The following is a 14,554-nucleotide window of genomic DNA, read 5'->3' on the forward strand; positions in this document are numbered from 1 at the left end:
ATCTTAAAGTCCCTTTCTGTCTTTGATTTCCTTGACTCCTGAAAATGAATATTAGTCCCTATAATATACTTTCATGGGCAAATGTCTGCAGTGATATTCCCCCCCCCCCCCCCCCAAAATATTAAAATATGTGATTGTCAACCTGACATTTCACCCAGGGGCATGATTATTCTTTTTTGTGATGACAGGTATTTATATATTTAAACATACTTCTCTGGACACCCTTGATATCATGTTAAAAAATGTAGGTCTCTTAACGTGAGTTTTGTGCAAGGATTAAGTTCAGTAAGGACCATATGGTTGAAATACTTACATTAGTGGCAGCCTATAGCAGCTAGTGCTTCTGTTTCCAGTGCCATAAAACTGCTGACATTCCTATCCACTTCTGGGTGAAAAGGCAAGGAGCATCCCTTTGACCTTCATTCGTTATCTCTGGCACTGAACACTATAAGAAGACACTTCTGTGAAAAGACATGGTGATATGGGCCTTCTCTATCCCTTTATTATCAAATAAGGAGAGCTGGATTGATGGCTTGCACTACAAAAGCTTTGTTGGTCAAAAAGAAAGAAGATATACATGCCAGAAGTTACAGTATTTTTACACTGTTTACGTTGAAGAAATTAAAATACAGTTTTCCATCTGGCCTGGTAACCTCTATAATGCGAACATTAATTGATGGCCATACAAGTTATAGCGTTGGGTATGCTCAGTAAAGCTAGTGCAAAAATGACACCTTGTTAGTGAACATACCTGCTGACAAGGGAACCAGTCCAACAGCCACTAATGTCAGTGGAAAGACTCCCGTTGACTTCAGTGGGTTTAGACTGGGCTCTGAGTCACATTATGCCCCAGAGCCATACATACAATTCCCATTGATATGAGGACATGATATGGCTCTATATCTCCCTAATCCTATTCGCTTAGTTCATCGACAGAATAAAAAGTTTTACTGCTGTCAGCAGCGCAGAGCCAACACAGCTGCAGAAAAGCAAGCTCTATTCCGCTTTGAATGGTGCATCATTAGCAAAATTTCCAGCTAAGTTCTGATTCCAGGGTCTTTACCGTTGGTAATTACATACAAAGGAGAGAACACAGCTCGATTTTCAGATAAATTGAGGTTGCAGTTGGGGAAAAAAAAAATCTTGTTTTGAACCTATAACCTGAGCAAACATGCTGCAGAAGCCACTGATGGAGCATGAACATGAAATGTCAAGCTGTCATTTTCACAGCCAATTTTCTTACCATACCTCATCATTGAAAGTGCTGGAGGGCAACTGTGGTTTGCAAACCCATCCCTTCTAATTATTTTTCCCCCTAAAGGTGAGTAAGATAAGATGGGCTAGATTCAGGGGTGTAAAGATTGCACTTCTCTGTGCCACCTCAATCCCCTGCTTGCTAGTGGGAAGATTAATCTCAAAGAAGGGCAGGCAGTTGTACTACCACCTACCTTTGTTAGTCTTGGCTTACGTTCATAGCTGGAGCTCCTTAGTAGACTGCAAATGCTGAATCTACAGGGCTACACCCTGCTTCTGGTCCAGCCCCTCTCATTCCCAAGCTAGTGGAAGAGAGGCTATAGCTTCTTTCTGCTGCTTTGGAGTTTCTATTGCTGGAGTCCTGTGCCAGCACCAACTCCAGGTGGAATCTAGCTGTATGTATGTAGAATCCTTAAGACATTTATGCCTCTTTCTGCTTTCTCTGCCCTTTTTTCAACCATGTCCCCTTCCTTTTCCCCTCCCACTCAAACATACATGCTGCTGTTCGAGGTACACACTAAATTCACTCAACTAACTTTTCTAATTGTGTATGTTTTGATTTAACCATCAGTTTAACCTTCAGTGTCTCTTGTGTGGGCATCCCACGTACTGAAGTGCATTGCTCTAACACAAAATGAATCTGCTAGAATTTGCTATTTATCTTTCTTTCAAATCAGGGATTAGCATCTACTGTATGACCTTTGGCACTAACCTCCTTTTCCATAGCAACACAAAAGGGAACAAACTATGAGTCATAATTTCTCTGTAGAAGATTTTGGGGGGGAGGGGCGGAGGGGGGTAATTTTGGTCATTTTATAGTTCCTAAAATATATTAGCTGATTTATAGCTCTGGCATACCAGCTTTTGATTCTGTTTTGCTTGAACATACAGAAAGAAGAGGTCTCCATTACTCTTTTTTGCTGTGTGATTGTGACAAGACTGAGCTAGACATTAAACAATATATTTGACCCTAGTTGTAATTCTCTGGGTCTTTAAGCTCCAATGGCATTCAGTTTTCCTACAAAAAGATAGTCGTTTGCCTTAGTTTTAATCATTTTAAATGATACTGATCTGCAAAAAAAACACGTGACTCTCAACGTGCTTTGTAAATTGGGTTCTGACAGCTGGATTGGATCCCATCTGAAAACCACTACATATACTTCATGGCTGTTAACTTGTAGGCATGCTATGCTGTCAGTAAGTAGCTTTAAATCCTCCCACATTTCTGCTCACATGTAACGGTGGCAAAATACAGCCTGAAATAAAGTATATCTGTCTCAGTGCAACAGGAGTAGAGTGCTCTGTGCTTCCACGAGTGGGGATCTAGTTTAGGAACACCCTACTGTAAATAGTACACTCCTTGAAGCACCTCTGTGGAGTGGAGGTATCAAACAGGTGATACGACTGTGTTTGAGGGAGTCTAACTGCCAGCTACATTCCTCTTCCAGCGTAATCTGCTATTGCCTGGAGTGAAGGATTCAAGACACTCTGCGGTGCAATCCACCCATTTACTTCAATAGGAGTAGGATTGGGGGCCTACCGGGAAAGCGGATTGGTAACAGAAAAACAAAATTCGTTAACTGCCATAACCTTGAATGAAGTGTAAACCAGAGCTTTCTTGTCATGCCAAAATCCTAGCACCAACATTTACAATGTATTCATTACCAAAAAGACTTCATTAACATGGAGTTAAGATTACCCAGTTCTGCCTCATGCCTTTCCAGAATATGGAAGCACCCATCAACTCAGACCTGTCACAAACGGGCCACACCCAGCCACAACTAAATACATAGCTAGGTTAGAAAACCAGAATGGCACAGTCAATGTAATGCCAACTGCACCACACACCCTTCACTCCTCCCCCTTTAGGCTAAACTCAGAACTCTGCAAAACAGGAAATAGGGGGTCAAGATAATGCCTCCCACACCACACCTCCACATAACCTTCACACTGCCCCCTTTGATGGAGGCCTGGAAGGGAGATCACAGGACCGTAACCATGCCAAAGATATGGAGGAGAGTGAAGAAGAGTACTCTGGGGAACCCGTAAGGACTTCAGAGTTGTCCAAGCCATTTCATTCTTATAAGAAGCTGTCCCTAAAACATCACCTTAGCTTATCCCTCAATGACCCTGGTGGTCCAGCGATGTGTAAACAAACATTAGTTCTCTCCAGAGCAGTGGTTCCCAAACTTTAACAACCTGTGAACCCCTTTCACTAAAATGTCAAGTCTCGCGAACTTCTTCTTAAAAATGAATATTTCCAGGGATTTTCTCCTTTACCTGAGTTTAAATTATAAAAGCAGTGATATTGGAAATATAAATTTTGTTTTTATGACATGCTTATTACACACTATTATTAATCATTACAGTATTTTTATTCCATTATGAAAATGGCAACACACTTGCAAGATCTCACTTGTATCACTTGGAATAAGCCTGTTATAAGACAAGGCTCCTATGTTTCATCAAGGAGTATCAGATGTGAAACAGCATGAAGGTATTTAAGAAGCCAACTCAAAGAGTTCCTCCAACACAAGCATTCAGGTCTTAAACAGTCCAGGCAAACAACGCACGTTACAACAAAGCTTAAACTTGTTCTTCATCATAATTTTAAAAACAATACTAGCTGCCTATTTAATTTTAAAAACAGCAAAAAATATTTACCTCGCTTTCCATTTCTTATAAGGAGGCTTGAAGTTTAAATCTCCTCAGTGTGATAGAGATGCTTGCTTTGATCTGCTTAGTTCTTGGAAGTCCAGGGGCTCTGGGTTGCTGGCCTGTGCTGCCCGGGGTCCCTAGGGACAGCTCTGTCCACCATTAGGGAATGTTTTCCCAAGAACCCCGTGTAACATTTTGTGAACCCCAGTTTGGGAACCACTGCTCCAGAGCAACGGTGCAGCACAGAGGACAGGAGGGTATGTGGGAGTGTGGATAGCAGTGCAGATCTGGAGTTGTGGGCACTGAGAATATGCAAGGGATTGTTAGGACAGGGTAAAGTATTCCTATATTGTCCGTCCCTCTTGACATCCCTCATGGGATGGTTCTTGAGGTGCTAATGCGGGCTATGATAGCCAGCATCGAGGACTCCCCAAATCATTACTAGCACAGTGAGGCATAGTAGAAATGTCTGACTGGGGTGATGAAGTGGATTTGTGGCAAGCACATACAACTCTTTATTTACAGTGCTTATTGCCATCTCCACAGGGGCAGAGTTAAGGTGGTGTGGTGTCTAATAAATACCCCTGCTATTTCTAGATCACTTCTTAAATGTAAGAAACACTCTAAGACCAAACATTTCAAATTGGGGTGCCTAAATCCAGGTTCCTAAATCCCATCTGAAGGCACCTAGAGAGACATGGCCTGATTTCCAGAGGTGCTAAGCAACGGCAGCTTCCATAGAGTTCAGTGGCAGCTCGGGTTGCTGTGAATTTCTGAAGATCAGGGTCTTTCTACTTGGGTACCTACAAACTACCTGGATTTGGGAGCCTAAGTTTAAGGCATCCAGATTTGAACATTTTGAACTAATTTTATAGGAAGGTGACTTCAGCACTCGGATGGAGTGATGGAGATACAAAGCCGTGAGTCAGAAAGGAGGTTACCGTGCTGACTGAAAGCCTTAAGAGATGATAGGTCACCTAAGACCTTTGTGCATATTATTCCTATGTAAATTTTAAAGAAGGGATTTTCTGTTCCCATGCCTTGCAGCATACTTTTTCAAAGAATGGCTGCCCTGAGGTTTAGAATGTGTGTGTGGAGTATTCATGAATGCTGCTGTACGTGCCCTTAAAATAACAGCTAAACATGCTACATGAGAGAGAGGGGGGAAAGGCTAAGTTTTTGTTTTAGTGGATATCCTCATGTTGTGATTAATATCTAAAATAAAATCATGAGCTATGTCATAGTTTTAATATATCCCATATATGTGCCATCCATTTTAAAGTAGGGGGAGCTCCTGGAAAAATGTTTGGGTTTTTCTGTAGAGTCACAAAAGTCCCTCATAAAACAATACTGGAGAGACTTGTGAGATCTTATAAATCTGCTAGATGTTTTTGTGTGTTCTCATTACTTCTCAAATTTATGACAGCACAGATTGGGGGGGAAGGGAGAGAGGGAGAGACAGGGAGAAGCATGTGAGAGAGAAAATAGGATAGTAAGAAAAGCCCTTATGAGAGAGAGAGAGAGAGAGAGAGAGAGAGTGTGTGTGTGTGTGTGTGTGTGTGTGTGTGTGTGTGTGTGTGTGTGTGTCAGAGGGGGGACGTGTGCTTGAGATATGGAAGTGTGTGTTTGTCTGTGGCAGAGAGAACAGGGGGCATTGTTGGGAAGGAAACAACACAAAGGTCACTGAATAGGGAATGGAGCACAAAATTGAGACAGGGTGTAGGGAAGGAAAACAATACGGAGACCTAAAAGGAGCAGGGGGAGGAGACAGAGAGAGAGAGACTAGAAAATAGATTGAGATGACAATAAAAACAGAACACAAAAGAAGAGAAGAGACAGTAGGAGCTAGATTAGAAAAATAAAAAGATGGAACTGGGAACTTGAGAATAAGGGAAATAAAGCAGCTGAAAAGGGATGTGGGAGCAACTGTAAGGTAAAAAGCTAGTATGCGGTAAGAATTGTATTTGTTCATTTATGCCTACCCCTGCATGGTAAGCTGTATTTTAGAGGTAACTCTTAGGAAATGGGTCTGCAAACTACTTTTTTAAATTGTAGAATATTAGTCACACACACTTCTCACTTACCAAGGGCATCAAAACATTTTAATCTGATCCTTCTGTGACCCACAATAAAGAAAGCCTCAACACAGGGTAACTGATGGTGCAGCACAGAGGGAGAAAAAGGACTCTGCCCTCAGTTATATACCCACGAAACCCCACTGAGTTTTCAAGAACGTTTACTTCATCTGCTGCTAATTTGGCTTCCTATATTTGAGACATTTAAACTTATTCCACACACTGAGTACAGAAGAACTCCAATGGGAAAGTGAGAGATCCCCAAAAAGCATGGGGAAGGGAGTCATGCCCCAAATTGCTGGAAATTGCCGCTGGGTTGCTGAGCGGTGCCATGGTCCCATCAGGTCACTGAAATGGAGCCAAAGGGATTTAATTGCAAATAAAAATAAGTACAGTAAATAAAAATGTAAAACCAAAAATCCAGAGAGTCTTAATTCTCTTCCTTTCTCAGCGCCTTTGACACCCACCTTCCCTAAGAAATCTGCTGTATGAGACTATGAAGCATCCATGCCTGCTGAAACCATTTACCTCACATGTCTGGCCTCCCTCGGGAGCTGTTGTGCTCTCACATATTTGCTGGAAAACATTCTGTTTATTCTGGCTTCTCTCAGTTGCTGTTTTTAGTTGCTCCTTTCCCTACTGAAGTATATAGAGGACACTTCGGTTTATACAGAATAAATCCTGATTCTGCTCTTGCTTTGACATTGGCATAGCTCCATTCACTTGTGAAGTCACTCCTGGAACACATGGGATCAGAAAAAACCCTCCCCCACTCCAACCCCTCCACCCCCATTTTTAATATTTCCTAGTTTATCCCTGGAATTTACTGTGCTTTTCCTTAAGCCCTTTGGTTCAACATAGCTCTCTCCTGAAATGAAGGCGGGTAGTGCATTTCTCTAATTTTAAAAACAGCTCCTAGGATGCTGGCTAATAATAAGGCTTTATTGCACATACAGTGCTGGCCATTTTTTTCTGTGTAAGGGTGGGCTCGGTAGGTGGCATTTCATCAAGAGGAGGGAAGTTCTGTAGCCACTGGGAGGAAAAGTTAGGGTTGGACTCTTGGAAAGGAAACCAGCTCCTTACCAGCCTGCCCTGTGCTGTCAAGTCCCAGCCCCTTCCTTATATGGGGAAGCTAGAGACTCCTGGCATAGTGTCCAAAAGAACATTCATGCTGAAACCATGACTAATGAGAAAGATGATCGGCATGAAGCCCATCCAACCGGAGGAAATTTTCTTTCAGCACTTATGTGGGAGGGATCTCATTGTACCACAGAAAGGAATGGGGGAGTGCAAAGAGAGAGATTATGGTGGAGGACAGAGGAAGGAGATACGTTTACTCATATGCTGACCTTCACTGTAGACCTCTAAGGATACATATGTGTCCTCACTGTTATAAGGACTAAGTTCCTCAAATGTGCTTAGCAGCCACTCCTACTGACACAAGTAAAACAAACATTTTTGTGTGTATATCTTTTCTTATTCTGCCTACATCACCACAGTACCTCACTGTCCTTCCCAACATAGGAAACAATAGGCAGTCCCCATTTCCTGACAAGGTTAAAAAGCCAAATTGGATACTGGCAGTGTGATATTCTGCTGGGTGATTGTAGCCCCTACAGCAAAATCCAAAAGCATTTATCAAAATCAAGATCAAAAGAATATAGATCTCTAACGGCTCTCGCTTCATTAAAACATCACCCCTTCAGGCCAAGGTGAATATAGATTTGGATACGTGGCTACCTACATTGTATAATCAGTTCTCTTATAACTTTAGTGACAAAAGGTCTTAGATTTGGGTAAAACTATTGAGTTTCACGTTGTGAAAATTTCACAGAAAATACAGGGCCAAGTCCTCCAAATTAATCTCAATGAGAATTTTTCCTGTGTTTAGATTGCAGGATTTCATGTTGGTTTTACACCAATATAATTCCATTAAATGTGTGGAGATACTCTTGATATACCCCGATGTAACAGACCAGAATCAGACCCAGATTTTTAAGGGGAGGGAATTGTTTTACCTTTAGTAAATACTTGTGAAATTGGGGAAACAAAAACTGTTTTTTTGCTTAACTTTTCTAGTGATCTCCTTGTGTTGCTAGATCTAACAGAAAACCTGCCAAAATGAAAGAAAAGTTTCAGATAGGCCTTATGCCCCTTGTGGAAAATTGGCTTTAGCCTCCAAAACAACTGAGAAATTTTAGAAAACAAAGTTTGAGATACACAAAAAGCACCTACATCTTATTTCAAATCAGAGAAGTCTATCTACTATAGAAAGGGTCAAATTAATCCTGAAGGCACTCCCGTGAAGCTGCTAGAGCAACACTAGGGATGATTTGGGCCTTATGCAACTTGGTCTTCCTCATGGAATGTAGTTTTCAGTGGAAAGACCACATCCTTTAGGGACATAGTCTGTTCTCCTTGGGGTTGCACTGGGTGGGCAGAGAAGGAGTGGGCTGAGGAGGGATCACCCAAGCGCCACTGGGTTCTTCTCCAATCCCAAACCCACCCACCCCCAGGGGACGGGGGGCGGGGGCACTACGGCAATGTAAGTTACTGCACACAGAATCAGCAAGAAATTATGTGGCTTCCCCTCCACCATTTGGAAGGCCCACCTAAGGAGGTTTCTGGCAAAGCTGTCAGTGGAGCTAGCCCCCGGCAGCATGGCTCCTGTGATAGCTATGCTGTAGAGAGGATGCAAGGACCTGGATGGCATCAGTGCAGAGGCAAAGGGCCTATCATATGCCCTGGGATCCTTGGATTTAGGAAAGTATTGGAAGTTTGGCAAGTAATTACTTGTATGGGGAAAATAGGGACCTTAGGCTGCTTCAGTATTCCCAGAGTAAATGAGGCATTTCCATTTGTTAGTATTAGAGCTCATTATAAATCATTCAATGCATTTTGCTATTATTCTCCACAGAACGTATTCAACTTGCTGTAGAGCTGGTCAAATACTGGAAAATTGAATAAAATATTTATCAAAAAATGGAATACATTTCTTGGCAACATTTTCCAATAGCTTTAGCGGTTTGAACACTCTTACCAGTAGCTGTGATCTGGCCACGTAGATGGTGGGCTGGACAAGATTCTGCAAAAAGCTAACCAGGAAAAAAAAAGCTTTGATTAAAGTGCTTGTGGTCACTTGCACTAAGCTTCCCTATTGTTCTCAGCTGCCTAATTAAATGTTTCCTATTGGTAAGAAGTGGATCAAAAGCTGTCTGGTTAATAAAAATTCACCATATACACTATATACTGTAGTTTCATGCCTCACAAAAGTTTCACTTGTGGTACTGGGTAGCTGTTTCTTGCTTGTTTTCCATTCCTTGTATCGTTACCAAACATATTTCACCACCATCACCATTCTGCTTCTTATACACTGTATTTCACTGGCTTTGTAAGCATTTTTGACATGCAGAGCCACCCATTCATCTCTTCTTCCATTTTCTTCTCTTGTATGTATCAACACTGGCATTCCAGCTGAGAGAAGCATCCCATGCACTTTGAGTTATGCCAGCAAGGTCATGCACTCCATCATTTACTAACACTGCTAGTTTTTCCTGCAAAACTCTCAAGCTGCCTTTTTCAAAATAATGACACTCATCACCAAGGCTCAAATTAGTGGGAGCCAGAGAAGGAAGACAAGCTTCTGCTCTCATATATACAGGTGTAAATCTGGAATAAGTCCATTTAAGCTAATGGAGTTGACCCAGCTTGACATTTGTGTAAATGAGAGCAAAATTTGGTCCAGAGCCCTTTTGCCAGACAGCCAGTGATGGCAGAACTCCTTCCAGCAGAAGTTAAGAATGACCTCAAGTCAGTCTGCCTTTAGAACTAAAGGCCTGATCCAAAGTCCTTTGAAGTCAACGGAAAGACTCCCACTGACTTTAGTGAGCTTTGGGTCAGGCTCAGAATGAGAGCACATACTCTGTTTCTCTGTCCCAGAATACATTTGCTGTGTAAACTCGCTTTAAAAGAGCTCTTCTTGTACACACAAAGGAGGGAGAGAATATAGAATTCTAGATCAGCAAAGAGACTGCCTGTTTGCATTGACAATAAGGCACTAATACTATGAAAGTATTTATAGTGCATTCCTTGCCCTTCTTCTTCAAATGCTTACAGTTAGTCTTCCATGGAGGAACATCACCATCTGTTTCATTATTTAAATTGAGAGTACATGCCAGATAGTTTGAGTAGAAAGTATTCTAGGCCCTTTCTACCACATCTTGCCTTACGGCAAAGCATACCTAAACAAGACTTTTTATTTTGGGTCCAGGAATCTGGCAGTCCAAATATATCTATGGGGACTATCTAATTTAAATGCCCCTCTCTCATTGCTTCACTGCCTCCTCTAGATTATTTTGACTAACCCCAAAATTACTTTTGGGTTTCATAAGGGCACCATTAGAGCAAACTCTAACTCCTTTATCACAGAAGATCTAATTCTCCAAAAGATTAGCCAGGCACTGATTTTGGGCGGTATTCCACAAGTTAGCCACTATTATTTAGTCTTCAGTAGCTTTGACAGTTTTTCTATAGGCTGCGACTCTTTCAGAAAGCCATAGGACTACCTAATAGAGCAGTTTAAGGGAGATTTCAGTGATCAAGGCAGGGTGTCCTAGTGGATGGAGCTCTGGATTTAGACTCAGGAGACCTGGGTTCTCTTCCCACCTCTAACACTGATGTGCTGGGTAAGCCCCAGCAAAGCACTCTGTGTCTCAGTTTCACTATCTATAAAATGGGGATAATGATACTTACCTCCTTTGTAAAGCGCTTTGAGATCAACCAATGAAAAGTGCCATATAAGAGCTAGGAATAATTATTATTATATGGCTAAACTATCAGATAGGATTTATTACAGTATTTCATAGTTGTATAGCATTTCTTTCCCTCTTGAAAACTCTGTACAACCTTTAGGTATGATTCACCATTTTGTTACTCCAGATTTAAAGCAGTGTAACTTAGGGTATGTCTACACTACGAGAGTAGTTCGATTTTACTTAAATCGAATTTTTGGAATCGATATTGCAAAGTCGAACGTGTGTGTCCACACTAAGGACAGTAATTCAACTTTGTGAGTCCACAGTAACGGGGAAAGCGTCGACATTGGAAGCGGTGCACTGTGGGCAGCTATCCCACAGTTCCCGGAGTCCCCGCTGCCCATTGGAATTCTGGGTGGAGCCGCAAATGCCTTCTGGGTAAAAAAAATGTGTCCAGGGTGCTTTTGGGTAACTGTCGTCATCCGTCCATCACTCCCGCCCTCCCTCCCTGAAAGCGCCGGCGGGAAATCAGTTCGCGCACTTTTCTAGTCAGTGACAGCGCGGACGCCACAGCACTGCGAGCATGGAGCACGCTGCGACCATCGCTGCAGTTGTGGCCGCTCTCAACGCGTCGCAGCTTATCATACACCTTTCCCTGAGGCAGATGCAGATAAGTCAGGCGAGGAGGCTACGGCACTGCGGTGAGGGCCTGAAGTCTGAGAGTAGCACAGACCTCTCAGAAAGCACGGGACCAGCGCCGAGGACATCACGGTGGCAATGGGTCATGTTGATGCCGTGGAACGGCGATTCTGGGCACGGGAAACAAGCACTGAGTGGTGGGACCGCATAGTGCTGCAGGTCTGGGATGAATCCCAGTGGCTGCGAAACTTTCGCATGCGGAAGGGAACTTTCCTTGAACTTTGTGAGTTGCTGTCCCCTGCCCTGAAGCGCAATGACACCCGGATGCGAGCAGCCCTGACTGTCCAGAAGCGAGTGGCCATAGCCCTCTGGAAGCTTGGAACGCCAGACAGCTACCGGTCAGTCGCAAACCAGTTTGGGGTGGGCAAATCTACCGTGGGGGTTGTTGTGATGCAAGTAGCCAAGGCAATCGATGTACTGCTGCCAAAGGTAGTGACCCTGGGAAATGTGCAGGTGATCATAGATGGCTTCGCAGCGATGGGATTCCCAAACTGCGGTGGGGCCATAGATGGAACTCACATCCCTATCCTGGCACCAGACCACCAGGCCAGCCAGTACATTAACAGAAAGGGCTACTTTTCCATGGTGCTGCAAGCACTGGTGGACCACAGGGGACGTTTTACCAACATCTACGTCGGATGGCCAGGCAAGGTTCATGACGCTCGTGTTTTCAGGAACTCTGGTCTGTTTAGACGGCTGCAGCAAGGTATTTACTTCCCGGACCACAAAATAACTGTTGGGGATGTGGAGATGCCTATAGTCATCCTCGGGGACCCAGCCTACCCGCTAATGCCCTGGCTCATGAAGCCCTATACTGGCGCCCTGGACAGTGAAAAAGAACTCTTCAACTACCGGTTGAGCAAGTGCAGAATGGTGGTGGAGTGTGCTTTTGGATGTCTCAAGGGGAGATGGAGAAGCTTACTGACTCGCTCTGATCTCAGCGAAACCAATATCCCCATTGTTATAGCAGCTTGCTGTGTGCTCCACAATCTCTGAGAGAGCAAGGGGGAGACCTTTATGGCGGGGTGGGAGGTTGAGGCAAATAGCCTGGCTGCTGATTACGCACAGCCAGACAGCCGGGCGATTAGAAGAGACCAGCAGGACGCGCTGTGCATCCGGGAGGCTTTGAAAGCTAGGTTCCTGACTGAGCAGGGTAACCTGTGACTTTTAAGTTTGTGTACAGAGAAGCTGAACCTGCCCCCGTTTCTTTACCCAGTTAATGTTGACTATCCTCTCCAGTTACATACCCCCTTCACCCCCTTCCAACACACGTTTCGAAATAAAATCAGTTCTACTTTGTTAATGAACACCGTTTTCTTTACTACTGTTTTCGCGGGAATTTTTTAAAACTGGGATGCAGACTGTGGTGGGGAGCGGGTGTAGTGTAGTGACGCAAATGAAGCTTCTAAACTCAAGGATTGACAGGCTCCGCTGTGGTGGGCTGGTTGTTTCAACGGAGCCTGTCACCCCTCCTGATCGGGACTGTGTGTATGGGGGGGCTATGTGACTTTGTGGCAGGGGGAGGACGGTTACAGATCCCCTGCTGCGTGGCTCTGTGATCCTGCATAAGGACCGCCGCTTAAGATCTGTAACTGCCCTCCCCCGCCACAAAGTCACAGAGCAACCCACCCCCCACCACATAACATGAAAACCACCTCCCAGACTGACCAGGGTAACTAGTCACTGCACTGTGTATGTGCCCTGCTGCTGTACCTGCCCCCGCCTATGTACCCTGCCAAAGGTGACTGTCCTGTCCAATCACCAACCCCCTTTCCCCTCCTCCTCCAAAAGAACGTGATGGAAACAGTAGTTAACAGAAACTTTTTTTTATTATCAACTACACATGGAACTGGGAGGTGAAACTTGGACGGGGGCTTGTGTCAGGCGGGAAGGAAAGAACTTGTCAAATTTTGGGGAATGGGAGCCTTCTGCTACTAGAGCTCTCTGCAGGGGTGGAGTGAGAGTTAGCACGGACTCTGCTGCCCCTCCTTATTTGGACTTTGGGTGAGGTGGGTATGGGACTTGGTGGCGGGGGAGGGCGGTTAGAGATAGACTGCAGCGAGGCTCTGTCCTCCTGCCTCCGTTCCTGCAGAACATCCACAAGGCGCCGGAGCGTGTCCGTTTGCTCCCTCAGTAGTCCAAGCAGCGTTTGAGTCGCCTGCTGGTCTTCCTGCCGCCACCTCTCCTCCCGATCCATGTTTGCTTGGTGCATTTGGGACAAGTTCTCCCGCCACTGGGTCTGCTGTACTGCCTGGGCTCGGGAGCAGGCCATAAGCTCCGAGAACATGTCCTCCCGTGTCCTCTTCTTCCTACGCCTAATCTGCGCTAGCCTCTGGGAGTGTGATGCCAGGCTAGGTTATGAGACAGTCGCAGATGTGGCTGTGGGAATGGGAAAAAGGGAGTGAATTCCTCAGAAAGATAAATGTAGTTGTGAACAAAGAACATAGTCTTTCTCTGTGAACAAGACCATGCACAGCACCTATCACATGCGCACTCAGCACAAGGTCAAATTCTCGGCCTTCGCATTCAGTGCCTGGGGTCTTGCACAGCACATTTGAGAAGCGGGGCAGGACAACGGAATTTCTGTTGCAGGCAGACATGGTAAGCCGTAGACTTGTGGCAGCTTAAAACTTTAATATTAGCACTGGCCTCCTTTCACATTGAAAGCAATGTCAGTCCCTGCTGCCAGCAATCCGGCAAGCAGGAACTCTGCCCCTGTCCCACCCCCTCGCGGCTGTCCCCGGGAACGATCCCTGTAGGCTGCCCCTCTCCCGCCTCCACCGCGTGGCTGCAAACCAGCGGTTACAGTTCTGTAAAGGAACGGGCAAGCAGTCCCAACACTAACATTCCCCTACCTAATTCAAAGCAGGTCACCATGAGCGACATCACCCTCATGAGGATCTCTGACAGCGAGAAAGAGAGAATGCTCCGGGAAAGCATCCAAAGACCAGGGCCGTATGCCGCCCTGCTGTGCAGAGCAATGATTCCCGAGTACTTGATTGTCTCGTGGCGCGGCAACGTGTCGTACTACGGAGGACCCAATAAGGCCGCTCTCCCCAGGAACCTGATGCAACGGCTTTCCAATTACCTCCAGGAGAGCTTCATCGAGATGTC

Source organism: Malaclemys terrapin, chromosome 11 (assembly GCF_027887155.1).
Source record: "Malaclemys terrapin pileata isolate rMalTer1 chromosome 11, rMalTer1.hap1, whole genome shotgun sequence".
In the NCBI taxonomy this organism is placed as follows: Eukaryota; Metazoa; Chordata; order Testudines; family Emydidae; genus Malaclemys; species Malaclemys terrapin.